This window comes from Leptosomus discolor, unplaced genomic scaffold (genome assembly GCF_034619465.1).
Source record: "Leptosomus discolor isolate bLepDis1 unplaced genomic scaffold, bLepDis1.hap2 HAP2_SCAFFOLD_141, whole genome shotgun sequence".
Taxonomy (NCBI): Eukaryota; Metazoa; Chordata; class Aves; order Leptosomiformes; family Leptosomidae; genus Leptosomus; species Leptosomus discolor.
The window spans coordinates 25,823-51,644 of NW_028237889.1; positions in this window are offsets into that span (position 1 = coordinate 25,823).

Here is a 25,822-nt window from a genome sequence, read left to right on the forward strand (position 1 = left end):
GACAACTAGTAGTTCCAGAGCATTTCTATGGCATTCCATGGCAACTAGAAGTTCCAGATCGATCCATGGCATTCCAAGGCAACTAGAAGTTCCAGAGTGTTCCATGCCATTCCATGGCAACTAGTACTTACAGAGCGTTTCTATGGCATTCCTGGCAAATAGAATTTCCAGAGTGTTTCTACGTCATTCCATTTCAACTATGAGGTCTGGAGGGTTCCATGGTATTTTAGGCCAACTAGAATTTTGAGAGCCTTTCTATGGCGTTTAACAGCAATTATTGTTTGCGATGTGTTTCCATGACATTCCGCAGCATCTAGAAGTTCTGAAGCATTCCATGGCATTCCATGGCGACTAGAAGTTCCAGAGCGTTTTATAGAATTCCATGGCAACTAGTTGTTCCAGAGCCTTTATTTGGTATTCCATGGCAATTAGAAGTTTTATAGCGTTCGATAGCATTCCATGGCAACTGGTAGTTCCAGAGCGTTTCTATGGCAGTTCATGGCAACTAATATTTTCAGAGGGTTTATTGTCATTCCATGGCAACTAGTATTTCCAGATCATTTTTATGACATTCCGTGGCAACTAATATTTTCAGAGGGTTTATTTGGCATTCCATGGCAACTAGTATTTCCAGAGCATTTCTATGGCATTCCATGGCAACTAGGAATTCCGGAGTGTCCCATGCATTCCATGGCAACTAGTATTTCCAGAGCGTTTCTATGGCATTCCATGGCAACTAGGAATTCCGGAGTGTCCCATGCATTCCATGGCAACTAGGAGTTCCAGAGCATTCCATGGCATTCCATGGCAACAAGAAGTTGCGGAGCATTCCATGGCATTCCATGGCAACTAGTAGTTCCAGAGCATTTCTATGGCATTCCATGGCAACTATTATTTGCGATGTGTTTCCATGGCAACTAGAAGATCCGCAGCGTTCCGTGGCATTCCATGCCAACTAGTATTTCCAGAGCATTTCTATGGCATTTTGATGGCAACGAGGAGTTCCACAGTGTTCCATGGCATTCCACGGCAACTAGAAGTTCCAGAGGATTCCATAACATTCCATGGACACTAGAAGTTCCAGAATGTTTCTACGTCATTCTGTGGTAACTAGGAGTTCCGGAGGGTTCCACTGCATTCCATGGCAACTAGAATTTTGAGAGCGTTTCTATGTCATTCAATGCAACTATTATTTGCCATGTGTTTCCATGACTTTCCATGGCAACTAGGAGTTCCTGAGCGTTCCATGTCATTCCTTGGCAACTATTAATTCCAGAGCGTTTTTATGGTATTATATGACAACTAGAAGTTTTGCAGCATTTTATGGCACTGCATGGCAACTAGAAGTTCCAGTGTGTTCCATAAAATTACATGGTAACTAGTAGTTCCAGAGCGTTTCTATGGCATTCCATGGCAACTATTATTTGAGATGTGTTGCCATGATAGTCCATTTCAACTAAAAGTTCTGCAGCATTTCATGATATTCAATGGCAACTAGAAATTCCATTGTGTTCCATGGCATTCCATGGAAACTAGATATTCCAGAACGTTCCATAGCATTACATGGTCAGTAGTAGTTCCAATGCGTTTCTATGCCATTCCGTGGCAACTACTATTTGTGGTGTGTTTCCATGACATTCCATTGCATCTACAAGTTCCACAGCCTTCCACTACATTCCATGGAAACTAGAATTTCCAGAGCGTTCCTGAGTATTCCATGGCAACTAATATTTCCGGAGTGTTTCTATGGCACTACCTCGTAACTAGTACTTCCAGAGAGTTTCTATGACATTCCATGGCAACTAGAAGCTTCAGAGCGTTCCATAGCATTCCATGGCAACTAGAACTTCCAGAGTGTTTCTCCGTCATTCCATGGCCACTAGGAGTTACGGAGGGTTCCATGGCATTTAACTGCAACTAGGATTTTCAGAGCGTTTCTATGGCATTTAACAGCAAGTATTACTTGCGATGTGTTTCCATGACATTCCATAGCATCTAGAAGTTCAAGAGCATACCATGGCATTGCATGGCAAATAGAAGTTCTGCACCGCTCTATGGAATGCCACGGCAACTATAGTTCCAGTGCGTTTCTAGGGCACTCCATGGCAAATAGGATTTCCAGAGCGTTCCATGGCATTCCATGGCACCTACAATTTTGAGAGCGTTTCCATGGTAAACAACGGCAACTATTATTTGCGACATGTTTCCATGGCAGTTACATTGTCAACCCAGCTTCATTTCTTAGTGGGAAGACTGGAGAACCAGTGGACCACGACTGCCTCGAGATGATTGAGGCCACGTACTCTAGCCGCATCGACCTCAAAGATGCCCCCATGGATGGGGTAGAGCACTGCTTCACAGATATGAGCAACTATGTTCTGGGCAGAAAACAACATTCCGGCTACGCAATCACCACTACGGAAAAGGTAATAGAATCTGGACCACTACCGGCTGACACCTCAGCGCAAAAGGCCGAAATCATAGCCCTCACTCGGGCCCTGGAGAGGGCTGAAGGAAAGGCTGTGAATATTTGGACTGATTCTAAATACACCTTTGGAGTGATAGATGCCCACGGAGCAATTTAGAAGGAGCAAGGACTGTTGAACTCCCAAGGAAAGACTATCAAGCACGCGAAGGAAATTTTAAGACTTTTAAATGCAGTCCAGCTTCCTGAAAAGGTGGCAATTATGCACATCAGGGCACACCAGAAAGTGAGCACCGAATTGGAAAGAGGAAACGAACTGGCGGACAGAGAGGCAAAACAGGCAGCTAAAGAAATGGTAAAGGTGGGGAGGGAGCACTAGTCCCAGACGGACAGATAACCCTAGAAGGTAAGCCAGAATACACTAAGGAGGATCAAAAGTTAATCACAGATTTGGAAGGAACATCCAATGAGGATGGGTGGGCTGTAACATCACATGGGAAACTCATAGTCCCCTCTTATATGGTTTGGCCATTGGTCCGGGAGGAACACAAGAAGGGACACTGGGGGGCGGAGGCATTACACAAATACCTTATCAGACACGTGACGGCTCAAAATTTATACACCACTGTCAGACAAGTGACTCAGCAATGCGACCTTTGCCTCCAGACTAATCCAAAAATTGTCCCAAAACCAGAAATGGGCCAAATTGGGAAAGGGAATTGTCCGGGACAACACTGGCAAATTGATTTTGCGGAACTTCCTAGAAAAGGAGGGTGTAAATACTTGCTTGTACTAACTGATACCTTTTCAGGCTGGCCAGAAGCCTTCCCATGCAGAACAGCCAAAGCTCGAGAGGTGACCAAGGTGTTGCTACAAGAAATCATACCCAGGTTTGGAGTCCCAGCGGTGATGTCCTCAGATAGAGGGCCGCAATTCATCTCCAAAGTTGTGCCAAAAATAAACCACCATCTAGGGACAGATTGGCAACTACACACTCCATACTGGCCACAATCCAGTGGCCAGGTGGAGAAAATGAATCACCAGATTAAACAACAGATTGTTACATTAGGACAAGAAACCAATTGGGCCTGGCCACAATCTCTACCCCTAGCAATGCTATGGATACGAACTAGACCCCGAGCTAAGGAAGGACTAAGCCCATTTGAAATCCTATATGGGCGACCCTATGGGGTACAAAAGGGAACCTCTTCACAAATTGGTGAAGAATTGATGACTTCCTATATGGTGGCATTAGGGAAACAGCTTCGTAAAATTGAAAAACAGGTGTTTGGAACCCGATGCAGGGGTTTGGATGGGCCAGTGCCTAACATACAGCCTGGAGACTATGTGTGTGTTAAGTTTCTCACAGAGAAAACTTTGGAGCCACAGTGGGAAGGACCATATCAAGTGCTTCTCACCTCTTTCACGGCAATTAGGCTCAGGGAACAAAGCGCCTGGATTCACTACAGCTGTGTGAAGAAAGTACCTCCTGGGATTTTTCTAAGCTGTGGGTAAAGCTAACCTCTTGGTTGTCAAATCTAACATGGTTAAAGCAATTGTTTGTCACAATGATAACAATTATCCTTTTGTTTATAGTCCTTTGTATAACAGTCTGATGTAGTTTATGGTGTTTTCAAAAGACAGGGGATTCCTACAATGAATTGAAAAAGAACCAATGACGACGGAAGCTTGAGTCTAATAAGTATTTTAAAAATGTTAGATAGAGGAACATTATGTTCGGCTGTAGTAAAAGAATTCACTTAACAGAAAAGGGGGGAATTGATAGGGGGCCATATAGAAAATATATTTTATAACCAAAGATATATCGAAAATATTAATAGGGAGCTACATAGAAAAAGCTAAAACTATTAAAACTTGCTTCCCAGAACTAACACACAGGCAAGTAAGCAATTAGTCACTAACCCCTGCAAATTGCTTGAGAAAGAAGCTGATAAAGGAAACAGAAAGGACAGAAACAAGGACGCAATTCATGGCTCAAAGGCGTCAAAGGCAGGAGGAGATAAGAGCTAAGGAGGGCTCGCTAACATCCATCTCTAAACAAGAACAAAGAGGAGATAGCCAGGTGTGCACACAGGGACAGACCAGGCTGAAACCAGTCTGGGACTGCAAGCTCAGCCAAATTAGAGATTCCAGGGGAGAGGTGAGGAGTACACAGCGAGGAAGACCTATGGCCTTCATCCCTGAAGACCCCTGTTCACGACCACCAGGAGGAACTGTGCAAGGGCACCGAGGAGGAGCCTGTGGCGGAGATTATGGAAATGAAGTGACCAGAAGGAACTGCCTTTTCAGGGGTAGATCATGAATATGTACAGGCGTTTCGAAATAGGTGATGTTTTAACTGTATAAATCCTGGACAAGCGGCCACGGTGGGTGTGCCCATGTGTGGTGGAGCGATCCCCCGTGCATCTGTGCGCAATAAACACACCTACTGTGTAACCTTGCAGGTTGTAGAGTCTTTTCCGCACCTCATGTGTCACTTTCCTTATTATCATTTAAAAAAAAACAAACCCAAACAGGACTTGCTTATTGATGATCATGAAAGGGACTTAGCCCGGCATTGGCTACGAGCTGCCGTTCAGGACTGCCAGGAACTGCCCCCCCCCCCCCGCCCCCCAAGCCCCTCCCAGCTGTGAGTGAGCGCAGGTCTCACTGCTGCAAGCTGGGGTGCCCCTGGGGTAACAATGCACGGGCCCAGTGAGGGCAGAGCTCGCTTGCCCTGAGGAGGAGCAGGGGGACAAGGGGAAGGAAGCCAGTGCCTTCTGCCGGGCGAGAGGGTGGCATTTCCCAGCACCCACTGCACTGGAGAGCTGGAGCAGACACTGGCAGCAGCACTGAGCTTGCAGGTACTGCAGGAGTTCAGAAGACAGGTCAGCTTCAAAGTGCCCGTGAGGTGGAAGAAGGGTCTGAGCTGAGCTGTGCTGTGCTTCCTCCCCCGTTGCTGAGAAGCTCGGAGCATGAACCTGTCCCCCCGTTTCCCCTGTCCTGGCTCATGAACATAGAAGAGTGGTTGGCAGAGCAGACTTTGGGGGCTGCTAATGCTGCTGCCTCTGAACTCCGAGGGGGAGAGAAAATCAGATGAGGAGGGAAGAAGAATGGCCTGAGGCGAACTGCAGAGGAAGTCAAGCACCAAGTAAACCGACAGCCCCACTCTTAAAGCCAGCCCTCTGCTGTGTTTCACCACGGCAGGGATTCCAACAGCACAACCTTTTACCTTGAAGATTCTTTTTTCTTAGATGACTAAAATAAGGTAATCTACCTCAGCTGTTTGATGGATTTTTCACTGACAGCTGAGGATTTGAAACCCCCCTCTAAACTACAGAGCACTGAACTAATAAACTGCTGCTTGAAAGTGGAAATGGGAAAAAGATTAGAAAAGGCTCCGATCGATTAACACTGTGTTGTAGCACGGTGCTCGACTGCCTTGAGTCACCCATGCCAAGGTGTGAGGCAATGGATGAAGGTTCACAAAGCCTGAATGCTGCCTACAGCAAGGAATCACAGAACTAATTCAGCTCTTTACAAGGTGCTTGTGCCTGGGGCAGCGACAGCCCCAGCCGAGCGCTCGCTAGGGGGGGTGGGGTGGGTCTCAGGAGTTTGGGGAGCACAAGGGGGACCCAGCATCCCCATGTCCTGGAGGTACCTACAAACCGGACGGAGCAGCCGCTCAGAACGGGGATTTATTCCCACCCCACGTAGCCAGCACTCCGCCAGAGTGCAGTACAGCTCGGGGTCAGCTGGGAATATCACACTCCGCGGCTTGGCCCAAGAATGCCCAAGTTTCACCATCGATCCTTTCGGCACGATGACCCCACTCACAGAGGGGGAACCGGCCCACGCCCGGTGCCCCGACCCTGCAACCACTCACCGACGGGCGAGGGCTTGCTCACGGACAGAATCTGCGGGGTCTCCACTCACCCAAGGCCCCCGGGGGGTGAGGGCCCTCAGCCCCGGGCAGCGTCCTCGGGCACGTCCCAGCCCCCGGGAGAGTCCCCGGCCGCAGCCCCGCTGCTCCCCGGAGGCCTGGAGTGGCTCCCAGCACCTCTTGGTTGGGCTCCGGCTGCGCCCCCTCGGCTCGGGCTGGGGTCAGCTCTCATGAGCTGGGGCCAAGTGCCAAAACCGTGAGGTAAACGCCATGATCAGATCTTACCGGCTGAACTCCGATCGTTGTCTTTGGCAAGTCCCTGTCAATGTTGGCTCTTTGCCAGGGCGGGTGCATCTGCCACAACCCACCCATGACCACAGCCGTTACTCAACTGGTTTCCTGGGAGCGGTCGTGCAGCCACCTCTTGCCTCCAGCGTTAAAAGCGAGCGTGACCTCGGGGAGCTTTCGTGCTCACTGTGGATCGTCATTCCTCAATTATCCTTCTGTCCAACACGGACAGAACAGGTTTCAAGGGGGTGCACTCTATCGTTAACAGGTTTCAGTACTGCACGCCTACTCTGGCTTATTACAATACAAATTACAATAATCATAACTGCAGTCACCTAGTAAAATCCAAACATTCCAAAACTTTCCCCGACCCATTAGTCCCCGGTACAGCAACAACTGCCTCCCAGCCTTTTACCACTTTCTTCATTTCGTTGGCCTGATCCCGAGGTGGCATCGATACATCTCGGATGTGGATGCAGCCCTATTCCACACACTCCTTCTCCTTTGGTCACACAGCATTGTGTCCCACTGAGCACCACACTCAGCTGTCGCCCTGGGAATGTTGAAACGCAGGGTAGTGCCATTCCAGTCCCCACCCCACGGTGTCATGAGCAGGTAGGAAGGAATAAGTTCATCGCTCAGGTGAATCCCACTGGCATTTTTGCCACCACATGGTCATCCAGGTCCTGGTTGTCACCATGGCCAGCAGGGACACCAGGGCAATCGCTGTCCCTGTAAGACAACACGGCTGGCCTCAGCTTGGAAACTGGGCTTCAGGGTTAGAAGTCAGGGATTATCCACCGGCACCAATACGGTGGATTTCCCACTCCCATCCAGGGCTTCCCAGGCAAATATGCCTCTGGGTTTCGCCAGGGTCATGGGCACAATGCCGAGGGAGGGCAACCTCACCATTACAGGTTGGCCCACGTATGTCCACAGTGTCCCTTTTATCATCTGGTACAGGGGCGATGCCCATCAATGGTCCCATAGGACAAAACGCTCGAATTTTGGGGTTTCCATGACGCCCCCAGTGGTTCTTGTCAATAAAGACAGCCTGTGGTGGCTGTACATCCCAGTTACGGTGTCAGACATCGGCACATCTTTCAATCAAACCACGGGTTCATTCGACTGCATGGTCAGCCTGAGTATGAGACCGTGGATGAACACCCACCTGATGCCCTCCCCTCGAGCCCAGTGCTGCACCGCTGTGGCCATAAAGTGTGGCCCATTGTCACTTTGGATGCACTCAGGAGTGGGTAAAATACCGTGCCTTGCCGGGCACGTTCGATTGTGGCAGCGCAGGAGCGAGCTGCAGGGGCCTGATCCACCCCCAGTTCCCGAAACCCCAATGCTGAGAAAAAATGTGGATTAGAAGGAGAGATGTTAATGCCATGTGCAGAGGAAAAGGAGAAAAAGGAAAAGAAACATCTGCCTGGATGTTGGGGGGTGACAAACAAGAGGATGGGCAGTTGCGAGTCCCTTCTTCCCCTCCCCCGTGTGACCCCGGTCCAAAGGGGAAGAGAGGCAGGAAAACCCAGACAGAGCAGAAAGGACAGAGAAGAAATGGGGAGTTCGGGGCTGTTTCAAGCGGCACTAGAGGGCACTGAGGGCACTCAGCACACACACCCCACACCCCCCCCCCCACAGGTGCCGCTGAGCCAGGCTGTCGGGGTGGATGCTGCGGCATCTTTCTTTCTCCCATCCCAGCACCCCCAAATCTGGTTATATTCCCACCTGCACCCCCAAGTCCAGTTAAATCCCCCACCCTGCACCCCTAAATATGGTTAACTCCACAACTTGCACCCCCAAACCAGGGTGTATCTCTCATCCTGCACCCCCACATCCATGGGTGCCTTGGTGCTGGGGGACCACCCAGGCAGGGTGAGACACAAAAGATGACACGGAGGCCACGGCCTCGCAGGACGCAGTGTTTATTTTTGGCAGGGGAAACTGAGGCACGGGGATGCGGACAGACCTGTGTCCCACCCCCTGCCACCCCAGCCCGGGGAATGCACCCGTGCCTCAGCAGGCATGGCCACTGCCCCCTTGGGTTAAATAGCTTAAAAAACAAACAACCAAACCAAAACAAGCCCAAAGGAAAAAAAAAAAAAGAAAAAAAAAAAAAAAAAAAAAAAAAAAAGGAGATTTTAAGGGAAATAAAAGGGTGAGAAGCCCCAGAGCTCAGTGGGGACCAAGGCCGGGGCTCCCAGGAGCCTCGCAGGGGAAACTGAGGCACGCGGCGGTGTCATGGCCAGCACCCCACGGGATGCGGTACCACACCTTCCCTGAGAGCCTGTTTAGTGTTAAACTGGGCAGACCGGAGGCTGCTGGCTGGACCTCCTCAGAACTAGCCCTTGGGGTGGGGTCTGCCCCACGGTCAAGGGGAAACTGAGGCACGGGGTGGGAGGAAAAGTCAGTCCCTCATCCCTGCAAATGGGATCCTACTTTGCTGTCAGCAGGGGAAACTGAGGCACGGACTCATCCTCCACCTCTCCAAGGTGCCCCAAACCAGCTCCCAACTGGAGAAACTGAGGCACGGACCCACTGGTGCTCCCCCCCCCAAAACCCCAGCCCTGCTCAGCAGGGGAAACCAAGTCACGGATCCACCTCCCCCTCACCTCCCCGCCCCCTCCCCCAACAACTCCAGCAGCCCCACTTCTCCCAGTCGCGCCTTGGAGTGCTCCCCCCAGCCCCGGCTAGTTTCGGGGCTCGGGTGGGGGTGACCCCTCGCCGCGGAGGGCCGGGCCGGCGGCTGCCACTCGCCGTAACGCCCCCGCCCGCCCCCCGAACACCCCCGGCCCGGCCGCGTTGGGCGGGGGCAGGTTCGGGCCGCGGAGGCGAGCGGAGAGGCGGGGCGGGGGCCGCAGAAGGGGCGGTGCCGGCGGCGGGGGCGGTGGTCGCGGCAGAGGGTCTGGGCAGGGCGGGGCAGGGCCCGCACCGGGCGCTCGGGGGCGGCTTCTTCGCCCCGCGACGGCCCGCGGCCACCTCCGCGCGTGCCAGGCGCCGCCGGAGGGCACCGGCGGGACCGGGGGGGGGGGGCGGGGGGGCTGGTGGTCGCCCCCCCGGGCGCGGTTTCTCCTCCCTCACGAGCGGGGGGCAAGTGCCAAACGGGCTACTGAGCCCTGCGATCAGGCTTTTGCAGCCGAGGCCGGTTGGTGGGGGGTTGGCCGCGCTGGGATGACCTGATCTCCGCCACACTTTGGCAACCCCTGGCCGCTGCCGGGGCTTTTCAGGGCAGGGCCACGAGCCACAGCGGGGGATCGGTGAAACCCCCCACTCGATCGCTCTTCCCTTCCGACCAAAGCTCCGGTCGTACCGCCGTGTAGGGGGCTGCTCCAGGCGCAGTGATTTGCCACAGAAGAGTAAAATCATTTTGGATGTTGATACAACGGGGAGGAGTTGGTGCAGCTCGGGAGTCAGGAGCGCTGACCAGGATGATGCTGGACTCCCAGTTCATGGGGAGCGTGTGAGCAACCACGCTCAGCTCAGTGTGGGCACTTGCATCATTTAAAGGTCAGGCTCGCTGAAACACTTCCCTGAACCGAAGCTGCACTGGGTTGTGCCCTAAAAACCCCCGGGACCGCCCCGCTGCACCAACCCCAGGCGTCTCCACCGGCGCGCCGTTCCTTGCAGGCTGGCCCGCTCCTGCCAGCACAAGCCCTGATCCCTGCTGGCTCCTCGGGACGAGGCGGGTCACCCCGCTGCCGCCAGCAGCACCTGCCCCAGCAGCGGGGCCGTGTGCCCAAACCTGTGTTTCTCTGGCCATGGAAGTGCAGCTGGAGTGAGGGCCGAGGGCCAGCGGGGACTGCCAGCGCTCACGACACCCCTCTCGTCCGAAGGGTCTTTGCTGGGGCAGTGCTGAGGGACAGGCTCTACTTAGACCATGCACAAGGTGTATTTATTTTTAATCAACTTCCTTGCTGACAGGTGCACACTTCAGTGAGAAAAGATCATTAAACAGCTTTCTGTACCACGGAAGTCTAACCATGCAAAAGAAAGATTATTCTGTTTTTCCCGGAAGAAAACATAAACTCCGAAAACAAGTCTCAGCACTGAAAGCAAATTATTAATTTAATAGCACTGTAAAACCAGATCACAAAACCACACATGCAAGACAAACGATTAGGATGTCTAACTTGGAGCCTCTTTCCCTTGAGAATCAAGACAAAACCAATTTCACTAGAACGGATGGGTTATTTCTGTTACAGCAGCAGTATTTGGACAAGGCAGGTGTTACCATTCTTACAGCTACAAAAGCAGGGCCTGTCCTGGGTTACAGTGTAAAATGTGCCAAAAGAAAAAATATATTCTATTACCATCTTCAGGAGCTGTTGAGACCAGGTGGGGCGGTGCTCCCTGCCTCCCCCCTCTGGACTATCTCCTGTTACTGGGCACAACAATGCCTTATCGCCTGACCCATCGGTAACTCGCTCCTGGGCTATCTCCTGTTAATGGCCCATCAAGGAACTGCCTCACGACTCCCCATCCCATTGTGAGATGCTCCGCCCGGGGAGGGGGGGGGGGAAGGAGCCAAGCAGTCCATGCCAAATAAAAAACGGAGATTTTGAACACCCTAGCCGCTTTTCTTCCACTGGATTCCCAGAGGAGCTTTTTCTTCCACTGGATTCCCAGAGGAGCTTTTTCTTCCACTGGATTCCCAGAGGAGCTTTTCCCCCCACTGGAGTTCCAGAGGACAAGAGCTACCTGCCGAACACTGGACCTTCGGAGGAAGATCAGACTCTTTTACCTGATCGCTGCTTCCACAGAACTACACTCATCACTTCAGGAGGACTGCAGCCAGCATCTTATCGGACTGCTACTGCCACCCTAACAGGGTGTCAGGTTGTATTCCTGACTCTTGTCAGTGTAAACTAGTGGGTTGTTTGTTTTTTTTCCCTGCCTTGTGTTATATACATATATATATTAGTAAAGAACTGTTATTCCTATTCCCCATATCTTTGCCTGAAGGCCCGTTAATTTCAAAATTATAATAGTTTGGAGGGAAGGGGGTTACACTCTCCATTTCAAGGGAGGCTCCTGCCTTCCTCCACAGACACCTGTCTTTTCAAACCAAGACAGGGCCCTTCAGGCTTGACAGCTCCCCACTACTGTTAAGGCCAGAGGACAAGTTCATAGAAACCTCTAAATTGGGCATTACAAGAATTAAAAACCCTCAGATGTGTGATTTTCCCCCTATGCCTATGCAGAAGAATCAAAGCCCAGACAACGACCATCAGAAACAGCAACCGCATTAAACAAGACTTCGTGAGGAATTTGTGAAGTAAAATTTTTCATCTTTTTTTTTTTTTCTTTTTTCTTTTGGCAGTATACAAAGAGCCAAACCAAACCAAACCCCAACAGACTTATTTTGAGACCTGACTCTAAGATCTTAAAGTAAAATCAATTATTTTTTCCATTCTCTTTTTTTTTCTTCTTAATTTTGCAAGCCAAGGCCTGTAACGTTACACGAACAATCCCTTTTCGATGTGACATCACGTGGCTATGTACTTCCCAGACTAATGCTCAGGAGCAACCACAGCTCAAACACCACCCCGGGGTTTTGTTGGGTTGGTTTGTTTTCAAAAACATTTTATATTCCTCTCCGGTAAGAAAACAACAACAACTTGCCTGGGGTCCTGTGATCAAAACCCCCAAAATTCTGCCAGTGACACAGGGCTCGGAGCCAGGTATTCATCTGATGGCTGTTCCTGTCTCTTCCCTCGTCACTCCCTGCAACTGGAAGGAAAGGAGAACACTACTTGTGTTCCTGATCCCTTCACCACTCCTCCCAAGACCCTGAAGTCTCTCTTGATTGCCCTTGGACTTCTGGTTACAACTTCATCGCTGCCTACCTGGAAAATCAATCCCGGATAATGTACAGGGTACTAACGGATAGGCACACCCTAGGCCATCCCCCCCGCCCCCCAATACTTATAGTCACGCGAATTGGTGGGGTGAATTTCTGTTAGGCCATGATGCTGAATTTAAAGCAATCACTTAGACGTAAAATACAACTGTAACAGGCAGAAAATGTTCACCTCACTCTACAATGTTCCAGTAATTTAACCTTTGAAGGACAAGGAAGAGATAAATCACCACTGTTCCACCAAGTGAAAATCCAACGACCTATTTTCTGATGATACAAGGTAAGCACCAGACTGCAGTACTGTAATTCTTAAAGTTATCTTTTCAGGGAAACGGTCAGTATTTCTCCCCCCTCACTGAAGAGGGTATTTCAAGCAAGAGTTCATGCAGACAGCTGCAGTGCACAACCATCTGCATCAACAACTCAGCAGCCTTTTGCCACCTTACCCACTGTTTTCTATCACCTAAAACTGTTAGCTGTCCCGCCCTTTTCACCAGCAGGGCGGGAGTGCAACATTTCCTGACTGCAACAGATCCAAGATGTTCACAAAATGTACCTCCTCAGGGGACACCACATGGGTGACTCTGACAGGAAAGGGATCTCCTGGACCAGGTAGCGGTGGCAACAGGTACGAAGGCAAACCAGGAACGTCTTCTTCGAGTAGCTCCTAGACCAAGAGAGGTTTTGGTCAGGCATCATGTTTAGTAACAAAATGGAAACTAGCTTTGGTATGATTCCTGGCACAAAGGAGTTATCTGAGAATGTAACCAGCATGTCTTTGACGAAAAAGATATTAATCAACATTTCCAACAAAAACTTAAGCTAAAAGATAACAGAAGAGAACTAGTTAATTAACACTTTTAAAATAGAAAGCATCTATCTTTGAAATGGTCCTAACACACTGACTTGCTAACTTGGCTGCTGTTAATTCAAAAGTGCACTGAATATGGCATTCCCTTTAAAGAGAGAAAATATTTAGAAAGAAAAACGAAGATAACAGCAATTTACCGGCACGGATTAACCCGAATGCCGTGCCCAAGGCTACTGCAGTTTGCCAGAGCAAGCTATCCCTTACGAGAAAGGCAAAGGATAATTTGACTCCTTAGCCGCCAGCATCATCCCACGTTCAAAACAGATCACAGACTTTGCAGAGTACAGATGCCCATTGTCTGGGCAGCACAGCACGCTCCGGTCTGTCGTCTTCTAGACCCTCATATTGTACAGGTTCAGCTCTACGTGCCGTACGCTCACTTGGCTCAGGACAAAATCAACCTTGGCACATTCCATTATGCCTTTAAAGTAAGGATGGATAGCACATAGCTCAGCTGGACCATAGCTCCGGGGTACAGCTCCTGTCCTCTCTCGTACTTTAATGTCATACGTAACAAAAGGCACAATTTCTCTGAAATAATTTATTTTTCAAATATCTACTTCTGCCCAAAACAAAAAGTGGAAGCAATCAGATACCGATAACTGCAAAATAAAACAGCTTAAAAACCCCCACAAACCCATCTTGATAAATACCGGTAAAGAAAGGACATCTAACTAGATCACAGACACACACAAAGTGCCAGATTTCTGCCAAATCACCAGGAATATTGTGACGGGCCACCTGACTGCACCTGGCTCTGAAGATTCCTCTGAAATTCCTGCTTGTTCCCAACAGAGCACTGCACATCGCCCAGCCGGGCACCTTGGTCACCTCTCGTGCGCGTCTTTGAAAGAAAAACTGCCCTCGCAGCTCTGCTGTTGTGTTACCAGCCCTTCCTCGCTGCCAGCAGGGTGCTTACTGCCAGATCTGCCACACCGGGGCGTGGACAGCCCAGTTGCAAACACTGACCCTAAAAAGGTGTCCTGCCAAGACCTCTCAAGGAGCTACCCGTTTCAAAAGGCTGTCCCTCTGCCTTTCCGCCTTTCCGCCTGTTCTTGAAACACCTGAAAAGGCCTCACATTCCTTAATGCATCTTTGAAGCCACAGCCAAACCCCTGAATGTTGAATAGATAATTCACACATCACCTAACACTGCACACTTAATAAGGCAACACAGGAGCGCTTTTCAGCACGAGGAATTCAATCCAAAGAAAGCAAAGGGCAGGCTGCAGGGCAGCGTGTCACCTCGTACCTCCTTCACCACGTACGTCCTTCACCACACGCAAAGCTTTGGCCATGAGCAGCCTACATGAGCCCAGCCAGTAGGCTGAGGCATTAAAGACGTCTTTAGGGTGAGGAAGATCGAAGTGACAGTCCGGCAAGTCTCAGATTCTGTACTTCCCCGACACGGACAGGGTACCGTAGACTTCCCTCTCCTGTTGACAAAAGGAAAGCAGAAAGGGCTTTCTACCCAGGTGTTTGCAGAACGCCTTTCCACTGGACTTGTTGCGAACATCAGCCACAGAACAGGTCTTCTTGGTGTCACAGATGGCGGGACCCACGACCCACACAGCTGGCCTTCAGCATACGGCCACAGTCACGTGACAGCCCCGTCCTTCATCCAGGCCTGGCCTGATAAATTTCTAACAAGGAAACAACAGCTCAGGGGATCGGGCAGGTCTTTCAGTCGTACAGATCACCGGTTCCAGAGGGAATTAACTGCCTGTGTAAAAGTGGGGAACAGGGACAGGAGGAATAAGCCTTCCTGCAAGCCGCAGGGCCCAACCACCTCGCAGTCCCAGTGCTAGGATCTGCAACTCTGCCGGCAGTGCTGCAACACCAACTGCAGCATCTGCTCTCCTACCGTGGAAGCCCACGTGGAATCAGAGGAGAAGGAACCAGCCCTTCGCACGCTGCTGCTTCTGCCTAAAGGGTTCTCCCTCTGCCTGAGGAGACGCTGGTCCCTCCTAGAACGGCTGGTGGCTGAACAGCTCCTGGTGAGGCTGGAAGCGCTCAGACGACTACAAGTCAGTCCCATCACAAACGGCTGTGCGTCAAGTCTGTTCAGCACGGCCTTGGCTGTCATTCAGAAGGCAGGGGCTCACTGAATGAACGTGCCCAGGGTGTCAACAGCAGTTTGAAGCGCAGCTCTCCTCCGACCCGAGCTGACGGACTGTTCCAAAAGCCAGCATTGCCATTTCCAGGGGCAGATTACAAGGGACCAGGCTGGCCAAGGGCTCGCTCAGATCATGAGCTTAAAACCTGCAGACCTCAAGTACCTCCCTACGGAGGGGCTGACAGGCAGCGCGGTTAAATACAAAAACAGGCCGTAGGAGGAACTGGGGACTTATTTTGGCTCAGACGCTTGGAAAGGGTTTGTTGTCAACTGCTGTAGAAAAAGTAATTCTAGAAATGACGGTTAGTTAAACCTCAGCTCAGAACAAAGAGATTAAAAACTCGTCTGTCAAATGAAGCAAGGTCACAGTCCCCCAGGCCTGAATCTAGGAGCACAAGGCAGCACCTGTACCTACACGTATGCACACGAAGACACGTTCACGTGCATACGTTCACCCAGAACGAGACTCGCTGCCGTGAGCTCACCACGCCCGGGGTTCTGGGGTGCTCTCCAACACCCTAGTGCTTGCCAGGGAATCTCCTGGCTAATGACTAAGCCGGGATGGTGCTACGGTAACAAAGACCAGCTCCTGAACTCGCCTGTCAGCTCAGCAGAAGCGCATCTCGCAGACAGGAACACACTCTGAAGCAAGACACCGGTGTAGCGGGCTCTGCATAAGCAGCTCATTACCACTGTTAACAGCACGACAACACTCCCAGAACAGACCACAGTCCTTACCAGGTTACCTACCCAAAAACACGCATGTGAAGCAAGGAAGTAAAGTTACTATAAAATAATAACATGGGTAATGGCTGTACTTTACATAGTAATGGTATCCTTCAGCCAACGCAGCGTAGCAGCTGGCTTGTGAGGACGGAGGGCTGCTGAGCCTCTCTGCAGCTAAACCCAGAGCTGATCGCGGCTGAACATTCTCAGAGCTGCAGGCTTCCCCCTTCTGCTGTTCCCGAGGCTCTGCTCCCGGAACCAGCTCGAGCTCTGGATGCCTTGCTCCTTTTCTGGTCCACAAATGAACACCTCCAACACTCATTTTCTTACACATTCTTCTGAACCGCTTATTTCTGGATCGGGTCTGCTTAATGCTACATGCCTTGCGGAGAGCATTCCGGGCTTTCCGAACGCTCCTTGCTTACAACCGCCTTACGCAGCTTGGTGGCTGTTTTCCAAATTTCATTTTTGTTCTAAGGGTACAATCCCATTTCAAGACAGTTTGCAGAAAGTCGCGTGTCACGTGCTGACTTTACCAAAACGCAACAAGAGACTGATTCACCATTGGGGTTTCACTGTTACTCAGTTCTAACGCACGCTGAGAGATTCTTCTAACTGCATCACTGCCATGCACGCCACGATTACATCAGCAGTGACAGCAGCGTCCTCTGAAGGGGAAAACGATCCTCTGAAGCAGAGACGAGCAACTGAGCAGTCTTTTTAATGTCAGAGGGACAGCAGCAAGAGACACACCTACACACACAAAAAAGCTCACCAGCTTTGTTATGTCCTGACCCTCTTCAGCAACACAGAACTTCTGACGTGCCATGAAGGAAGAAAGCGACGTTCCACCAAAACACAGGCTGACGGACAATTTGCCCCACGGGTTATCTGGTAATTCCTACTTAGACAGGACAAAATAAGATTAGAACAGGCACAGTGTGACTGAGGTTTTAGAAACAGCGACCCGCAAGTTCCAACCTGTCAGTCCTACGCGCGCCCCACTCATTCGCCAACAGGACGAAACCCCCAAGGATGGTCGTTAACGTCAGGTAACGACACAAATGGGAACGTGCCCGTCCCTGGAACGGCAGCCCCTACCACTCGGTCCAACACCGAAACACCATCCCACGTTCGCTCACTCAGCGATAAACCCTTCTCTTCCACAATATACCATTAGAAATTAAATTATCTGAAATTGCAGGTTTTCAGACAATACAGATTATCTGTTTCCCTGTAGTGTCATACATTAATTTAAGCATGTCCATACTCGATTACGCCCAATTTTAATAACTTAAAATTGAATTGACAAGAATTTATGCTGTTGGTAGGTAGGTTGCTTGTCAGAACGACAACACAGAATACAAACAGCACCAAAAAGCATTTTTGACCTCTAAAGGACGCGTTTCGGGCCTGAAAATTATAACAAAGGTAAAGTCACGGGAGAAAACTTTAGTTTGGGATTTTGATCTGTCTACGCAACACATTTACTGCTGTACTCCTTCACCTATTATTCCTGATGCAAGTTAAAAGGAAATTAAAGCAAGATAACAGAAAGTAAGCCTCATTCCACACCCGTGAATACATTAAGCTACCTGAACATGGATTTCAACCTCCTCATGTGTAAGTAGTTCTTGAAGGCAATCCATTGCACCTTGCTGCCAAAAGCTGCCGATCTGTTGGGTGAAAGCAAGAAAATCGCCACACGTTAAGACGCTGACACTAAGCCCCACACCATCCTCAACACAGGGGCATGAAAATAGGCGACTACCATTGAAAAACTTGGTTGAAAACACCCATCACTGGTTTGATTTGTCTACAACAGTTTAAACGTTACCTGCTCTTTGGGACACTAAAACTTTCCGTGCGACAAAGCCCACCAGCCAGTTCAGACGTTGAAGTGGCTTAGAAAGAGACGCTGCTTGCCAAGGCTGACCTTTACCCCAGGCATAACAAGGTCTGTGTGCACAATCACCCAAAGCAGAACCCAAAGACACAGAATTACACTCGGAGATAACAGACAACAGGAAACACAGGACACTTTAAAGACTTCTGTGTTTCCCTGCAATATCTGTCTGCGTCCCAACCCGCAGGCCGATAAGCCTGTCTGTCTGAATCTATCCGTTGAACTGCTCCCAGCAATAAAAAGGTTTTCTTTATGAACAAGTTCAAAAGTGAGCCAGTCGTTTCAGTAATTCACCTTTACTAAATGCACCATTCAAATGGGACTAAGGTGTGATGACACCCGAGAACGTTGTTTACATACCAATTACCGACTAACAAAACCCCTAAACCACTCACTCCCATGAGCTGAGCAGCGGTAACAGAGGGTTTCCCTCACAGCTACCTGCAGAATGACAGAAACGCTTTTGCAGGACTTGAAGACTGACAATTTTCTGGCTATTTTGCATTAAGAAATCCAGGCCCCCCTTCTTCTCGCTGCTACTGCAAAACAAACTACCACTCCTGAGTATCATCCTGCCAACTACCGCAGCGTCCCCTCTCACAAAGATTTAATTCCAAGGACAGCTGCTTCTGAAGCACGGTCACTTCATAAAGTAATCCAGCAGCTCCTGGTAAAAGCCTGCCTTGCTGAAACCATCCTCCAGCTGTTCTCCCCATCCTCGCAGGCAAGAAAACACGCCAGCAACTAGCCTCAACCTTGGTGGGACTCAACAGCGTACCAGTTTGAGTAACTACCAGCTAAAACCTCTTCCAAGTCACTGTTGCTCACCGGTACTGTCTTGTGGAGCTCATAGGGTATGCAAAACGCAGGAACACCAGCATACAGCGCGGCTGGATACAGAAGGCACGGAATAACCCTCTCCATGTAACCATGGTCTATGTACTGTACCTATAGGAAAAGAAAAGCTTTCCTGAAATAATTCAGTCAAGTTTACTCAGAGAACGCGTTCATTGACAGCATTCACTTCTCTGGGGGAAAAAATAACGGTCTGCTGAGAGCAGGTGATGTGATGAGGTGGAAATGAAGGAAAGGATTAAAAAACCGCTATGGCAGGTCAGCAGTTCACTTTCCAAACTTGTCTTGCAAGAGACCCCACGTGTTGTGCAATAACCCACAGCAGTTTAGAAGTGAAAGACATGAAGAATGCGTGAACCAGGCTGGAGTCAGACTTGCAAATCTACGTTGAAAGAGGGCAAGCAGACTCAAGAGTTTAGGTAGGATTAACTGCTCATTCGAAAAAGGAGCTCTGTACCTGTGCAGCAGAAAGCATTCAAAACACACAGCCAGCCCCGACTCTCTGGGTGGGGGGAAGCTAAACCCAAGTATTTTCAAAGCGTTCCACACATGGTAACACCAACAGCAAAAGAAGAAAAAACCTGCAAGGGATTACTTACAGGGGATCAAGGGGAGCTTTTTACTTAAGAACATTTATCATCACCAGGAAAACTACGGGAAAGATTGTGACAACTGAGATAGGTACGTAGAATTCATCTTTAACAGAAACGTTAACATCCGGACAGTTACCACACTTTTAAGCAGAATGAGCATCTGGAAAGTCAGGTCAGCTGAATGAAAAAAAAGGTGTGATCATAAACTGACAGTAGACGACTGGATTATTTGCCTTTTTTTTTTTTTTTTTTTAACATACACGTGCGCCTGTTCATACGCACATGCCCCCTGCCCCCATATAATCAAACTTACCTGGAGACAGGCACTGCTGAGTCCTACAACTCTACCTCGATACCACATGGCATCTGGTCCTCTTACAACACAAGCTTCTCCCTTTGCCCAGCAGTAGGGTTGCAGAAGACCAAGGCACTGGAGGTTACTTTGTATGTCAGTCATCAATTGGTTTAGTGCCGTTTCTGGGGGTGGGGGGAGGAATAAAAAAAATCAATTCAAAACAGTCTATAACATAGTAGTGCAAATGATTTCAGTCACCAAACCCCAGCAGATTCAGGTGAAGACCTGTATAAACAGAAACCACACGTGCTGCTCCAAAGAATATTTTCCAACACTGATACAATCTGTATGTTCGACGTCCAGCATATGCAAACACGCTACTGCTCAAAACAAAAAGCAAACTGCATTCTAATTGGGAAGCCATTAGTATTTCTGGACTCTCATCTCAGAGAAGGAGGGTCTGTAAATTTTGCAATCGACACCTTGACAGCACTAGTACAAGAGCCTCTCCATGACCAACGCAACAGATTGCCAGAGACAGCAGCAGGACACCATGAACCACCACCAAACACACGTCCGGACGACCCTCTGGAAACCGGGAAACTGGGTACTGAGCTCACGCGGAAAGAGGAAAGTCCAGCAGTAGCTGAGAACCAGGCTAACTCCCAAGCATCTTTAGGCCTGCACCTTCCTCAACAGCGGCAAAACATACCACCAGCTCCGCGTTCCAAAGCCAAGCACTCGCTGCTGCACCCCAGACTGCCCAGAGAAGAGGTGAGTAACCCGCCTGTCGAAGCGCTCGGGCCTCCTGGATTTCTGGGGCGGACGGAAGGAGGAGAGAGCCCGTTGGGGTGGGTGTCAGGGCACGGCAACTCCTCCGGGGATCAGGGTTTCCTCTGCCAGGGAGCTGCCGGAGCTCTCCCCACCGCTGCAGCGCAGGGGGTGCACGGGCATGCACCCCTCGCCCCCCCTGCCAAAGGCCTCATCGCCTCCCAACAGCAATCCTCCCCAGCAGGAACCTTCCAGAGCCGGGCTCTGGCACAGGACGCGCACACCAGCACACAGAGCTGCCATGTTCCGATGCACCCAAGCCAGCAGATTCACAGGCACAAACGTATTTTCTCCTCTGGAACCTTACCGGAGGATTTGGGTATTATATAAATAGTTCCATCGCATCCAACGCAACTCACTACAGCTTGAAAAGTCTTCGCTTCAGGTATAAAGGGGGGTTTATAGATTTCACCCATTCCTGAATGACGCTGTGACACACGTGTTTTACACGACTGTTCTTCACTCTCTGAAACAGCGATGTGGTCCTCCAGAGCAGCGCTGGTTTTCACACGTGCCGTTTCTGAACCGCAGCCGTCCAGTCGTGTGTTCCCTTGCTCTAAATGTACTTTAAGATGTTCCTTGGAGACTGAGCGAGCCACACCAGCTTTATGAGTTCTAGCAGATTCAATCAAAGCATATCAACACATTAACTGGCAAAGAACTTGAAAAGTGCAAAAGAACAAAATAACAGAAGTCAAAACCCAAACACACCAAGATGGCAAATGCTTGTTAAAATACTGCCCAACATCTCATCTACCAGCTGAGAGAACTGAAATGTGCACTGGGTACAACTACGAACGTTATAATCCAAGTAGTTCACTGCAGATGGAGTTCAGCTGCCACATGTGCTGTAGAGGACAGTGCAAACTTCTGGTTTACTCATTAGCTTATCATGATGCGAATATGAGAGTCAGAAAGAACATAAAAAGGAAAGTATCCAAACCTCCTGTTTTGAAAAACCAAACCCTTTTTAACAAGCTGCTCTGCAATATCAATCAATTCTCCTGTTTCATCTTTGCAAAGAATTTTCACAGGCAATGCACCAGCCACATCCCTTTCCTGGAGAAAATGAGAGAGATCGACAACATATTACACTGTGCAGCTCCGCTAACTACCGGCGTTTTCCATTGTACTGGTACTGGCCGCCAGTCAGACGTTGTTGAACAACTGGTGCCCACATCAGAAGACAAAAACCATTTGATCTGTGTCACAGTTCCCATCGTTTTACCACCTGTTCTAAACAGGTCATTTAAAAAAAAAAAACAAATCACAGCACAAACCCTTGCTTAGTCCCTCAGCTCTGTCACTTGCATGAGCTGCCAAACACCAGTTTTCCTCCAGCAGGAGCTTTAAGCCCACTTGTAACCACCTGTGCTCACCAGTGCTGTCACTTCCAGACACACTGTAAAGCCTCGCTGGCAGCTGCCAACGGACACTGAATCCATCAACCCCCACAATAATTCCGTTTTGTTTTACCGGTGCAAGCACTCAGTGACTAACGATGCTCGTACAGCATCGGACTCGTTCTTTCCATTTCCGAGCAAACTTGAAAGCTAATAGAGTGGCTGCTGAGACTGTTCTCCTCAAGAACGTGAGCATCTTGCTCACCTGTCCATAAAAGCTGTCAGCATCCAGTGATCCCAAAGATGTAAATATTATTCTTCAGTAACTAAATGTAGCTCAGACTCTGTTCTTTCCGCCCCGGGGGCCAAACTGCTCTAACGCACCAGGGAATAACGAGAGTAAAGCAGAAAACAGAAAAAGCCCCTTTCTCCCCACAGCAAACACCACCTTTCTCCCCACAGCAAACACCACCTTTCTCCCCACAGCAAACACCACCATCTAAGCAAACTCCATTCAGGACTTTTTGAAGAGTAACAACATTCAGAAAAAAGAAATAAAAAATTAAGAGACAACCTGACAGAAAGTTTACAAATCCTGCTGGGTTTGGTTACAAACCTGTAGGAACACTTTGACTCGTGCCCCAGCTAGGTAAGAGGATAAACACTCACATGCTGTTGCTGTCCACTGCGGGCTTCCACCTGCTGGTCTGACACAGAACAATCACGATCCCTTTAGTACAAGAGAAGTTGGCATCTCCTGAGCTTAACCACAAACCCTGCCCTTTACTCGGCTTTTGAATGTTTTTTGAAACTGCCTGAACTGTCAGGGGGAAAAAAGACAGTTTCCATTACAGTCAACAGGAAAAAGAAATGGTTATTCATCTCTGGATCTACACGACAGGAAGAATTCAAAAATCTAACCCCAAAACTTCAAAATGAGGAGCATCAGGAGGTCCAGAAGGATGACGCCTGTCTGAACAGAACAAAGGAAAATCCATATGTCATCTGCAAATTGGCTTTTTATAGTCATTCAGAGAACAGGTTTTACAAACATGATTATTTTTTCTTCACAGCACAGACGGCACATAAACAAAGGCACGGGACGATACCCCGGTTCTCTGACCTCCTGCATGTTTTCACGAGACCAGATTCATCTCAAACTCTGAGACAAGGAAAAAAGCACTCAGTGCAGTCAGAAAAACCTCTACCATCTGCCCACTATTTTAGAATTCATCCTATAAGTATGCTTTCTTGCTTTCTATAGCCCCGTTTCTGCTTTACTGGTAAGTAGCTCAACCCTTCGGAAAAAAAAAAAACCTTTTTATAGAGCAAATCACAGCTGCCATCCCGTTTCTTCTTTATTCAAAAAGCAAAGCCCATCCAAATCCCAAATAATCAGTGCTAACACAGAAAAATACTAAGTTATGGCATTATTAGGTGACTAAGACTGCTACTCCGTATAAGGAAAGGCTACCTTATATCTGCCAAGGAACATTCTGTTGCCAATGGCCTAATGATCTTCAGATTTTCCTCGAGTCTTCTTAGACAGCTGATATCCACTGTTTTTTCAGCTCCAGAATCATAAAGCATTACCTGTTACAGATAAGAAACACAACAGAACAGAACAAAACCCCCCTCTCACTCTTCGCTGTAAGGAACAGAATTCAAAGTATGCCTGAAGAGGTGAACAAAATTCAAACAAACAGTACCAGGATTCACTGAGTGGCCTTTGTGCTGAAGTACTTCCTCACACAACACCGGTGACCACCGCAGCGGGCCGAGAGGACAAAACACACACAAACATGCTCAAAGGGGGTCCAACAACTTTACAGGGCCTGTGACTTGAGTAAGAAAAGTTCTTCTCCTGTGCTCCAGTTACGTGGGTGCATTTCAGTTTGTAAACCCAGGAACGGCGGAACAGCTCCTCTCCACCCCCCGCTTTTCACTCCGAGGTGGTTAAAGAGCTGCTCGAGGGCTCTTTGCCTCAGAAAGCAGGCGACAAACCACAAGTAGAGAAGGTCCCACCGCTGCTCCCAACTACCACCACCCACGGGCATCAGCTGATGAGGGTGGAGAGAACCCATGGCAATCCAGCCCTGGATTATCTGCAGGATTAAAAAGCCACTCTGACTTTTGAGGCAAGTGGTTATCTATTCACAAAACGCCTCTTCTGGTGCTCCTCCCTCTTCAAATGAGCGCAACAACATGCCTGTTTAAAGCCGCCCTGTGGGAGAAGCTCCCGGGGAAAACGTTACCCCTGCTCGGCCCAGGGCGTCACCGCCCGTTTAGGGCCCAAGCAACAGCAGGACGGCATGGGCGCTGGGGTGCTGCTCTCCCTTCAGTTGGCTCCCTCGTTTACTTTGGATGAAGCGTGAACTACTGGGACCCTCAGGCTCACGCAGCTGGAATCTAAGCTAAACCATTAGGCTGCAGTTTGGGAATCTGCCATGGTGCAAAGCATCGCGTAAACACCCGCACAGTCAACCTCCTGAGCCCTCCGCCACGGCCGGGCCCCTGCTACAGGCACCTGCGCTTTGATCAGACAGAAAGCTTGTCTGCAGCAACGCACAACAGAACCCGACCTCTCGACAAAAGCAGGAGGCTGGATGAGACTGTATTAACACAGAAGTAAGCAGCAGAGATTTGACATTATTTCAATCAGCGCACGCTTACAACCTTTAGAAATCAAAGCACGAACCCTCCCCCGGCAAGAGGCTTACCTCTGCACAGCTGTCAGGCACAGTCCTGCTTACTCGACCTCTCTGCCACTGTTTCACCTCACAGCTGTAAACAGCACAGTGCGTGCCACGTTCCCACTTCACGGGCTGGGGCTGGGATTCTCTGTAGGTGGTGGCCATCTTCTCCTGCAAACTAACATTCAAGGAAACCACGTTTCTAGTGGCCCAGTTTTGTCCGGCGAATGAAGGGGTATTTAGCCCACCACTGCCCAACTAGCACACAGGACAGTCTCAGTGACCGTTTAACAGACACACAGTATTGTTGTTTTTCTTCATGACACGTTAGAAATACCTGAAGTGGAGCTCCCAAACACATGCCGTACCTAAACACCTGCCAAAGGCAGGCGGATGGATACACCATGTCTAGAAATGGCCTTCAGACTTTCCTAACAGCCTATTAGAAGCACCTGGAAAGAACGAACTTGACTGAAGCTCTACAATGCAAGATACTGGGATTCTTTAGCAAGATTTCTAACACGGGAACGTGGAGGAGAAAAGAAAGAGCAGAAAGATTTCATCTCTTTCTGGACAGTGTGGCATTTATCAGGCCCCAACATTTACTACACTAGAACTGACCAGAAATAGGAGTTCGACATGTGCTTAATTTGGAATCCCAAATATTTAATAAAACACAACATAGTGCCAATCTGCCTTCTGGCCCTAGACTTTCCCCAACAAAGCCAGGGGAGCCCACAGCACCAGAGTTTGCTCTAACTACACTTCACCAGTTTGTCCTAAGAATGCTTTGAGAAAATTCATTTGGATTTCAGTACCTTTTCAGTGTCCTTTCTGATGACAGCCACTGTAGAAAGATTTTACTGGGAGATACAACATGACTAATTCTCGCTTGTAGCTCCTGCTTAGAAAGGGATTTGAAATCTCCTCCGTCCATGGACTCCACGTCTCTAGGATTTAAAGCTTCCGAGGCTTCAGGAATTTCTAGAGGAACATCCCATATTTCATTGGGCCTTACACCAGTACTTTCAGGGCACCTGTAAAGAGCATAAAGTCATTGGAACAGGAAGTTTAAAGCCATTTGAGACAACACAAAAAAGAGCTCAACCAACAGTTCAACATGACGGGAAT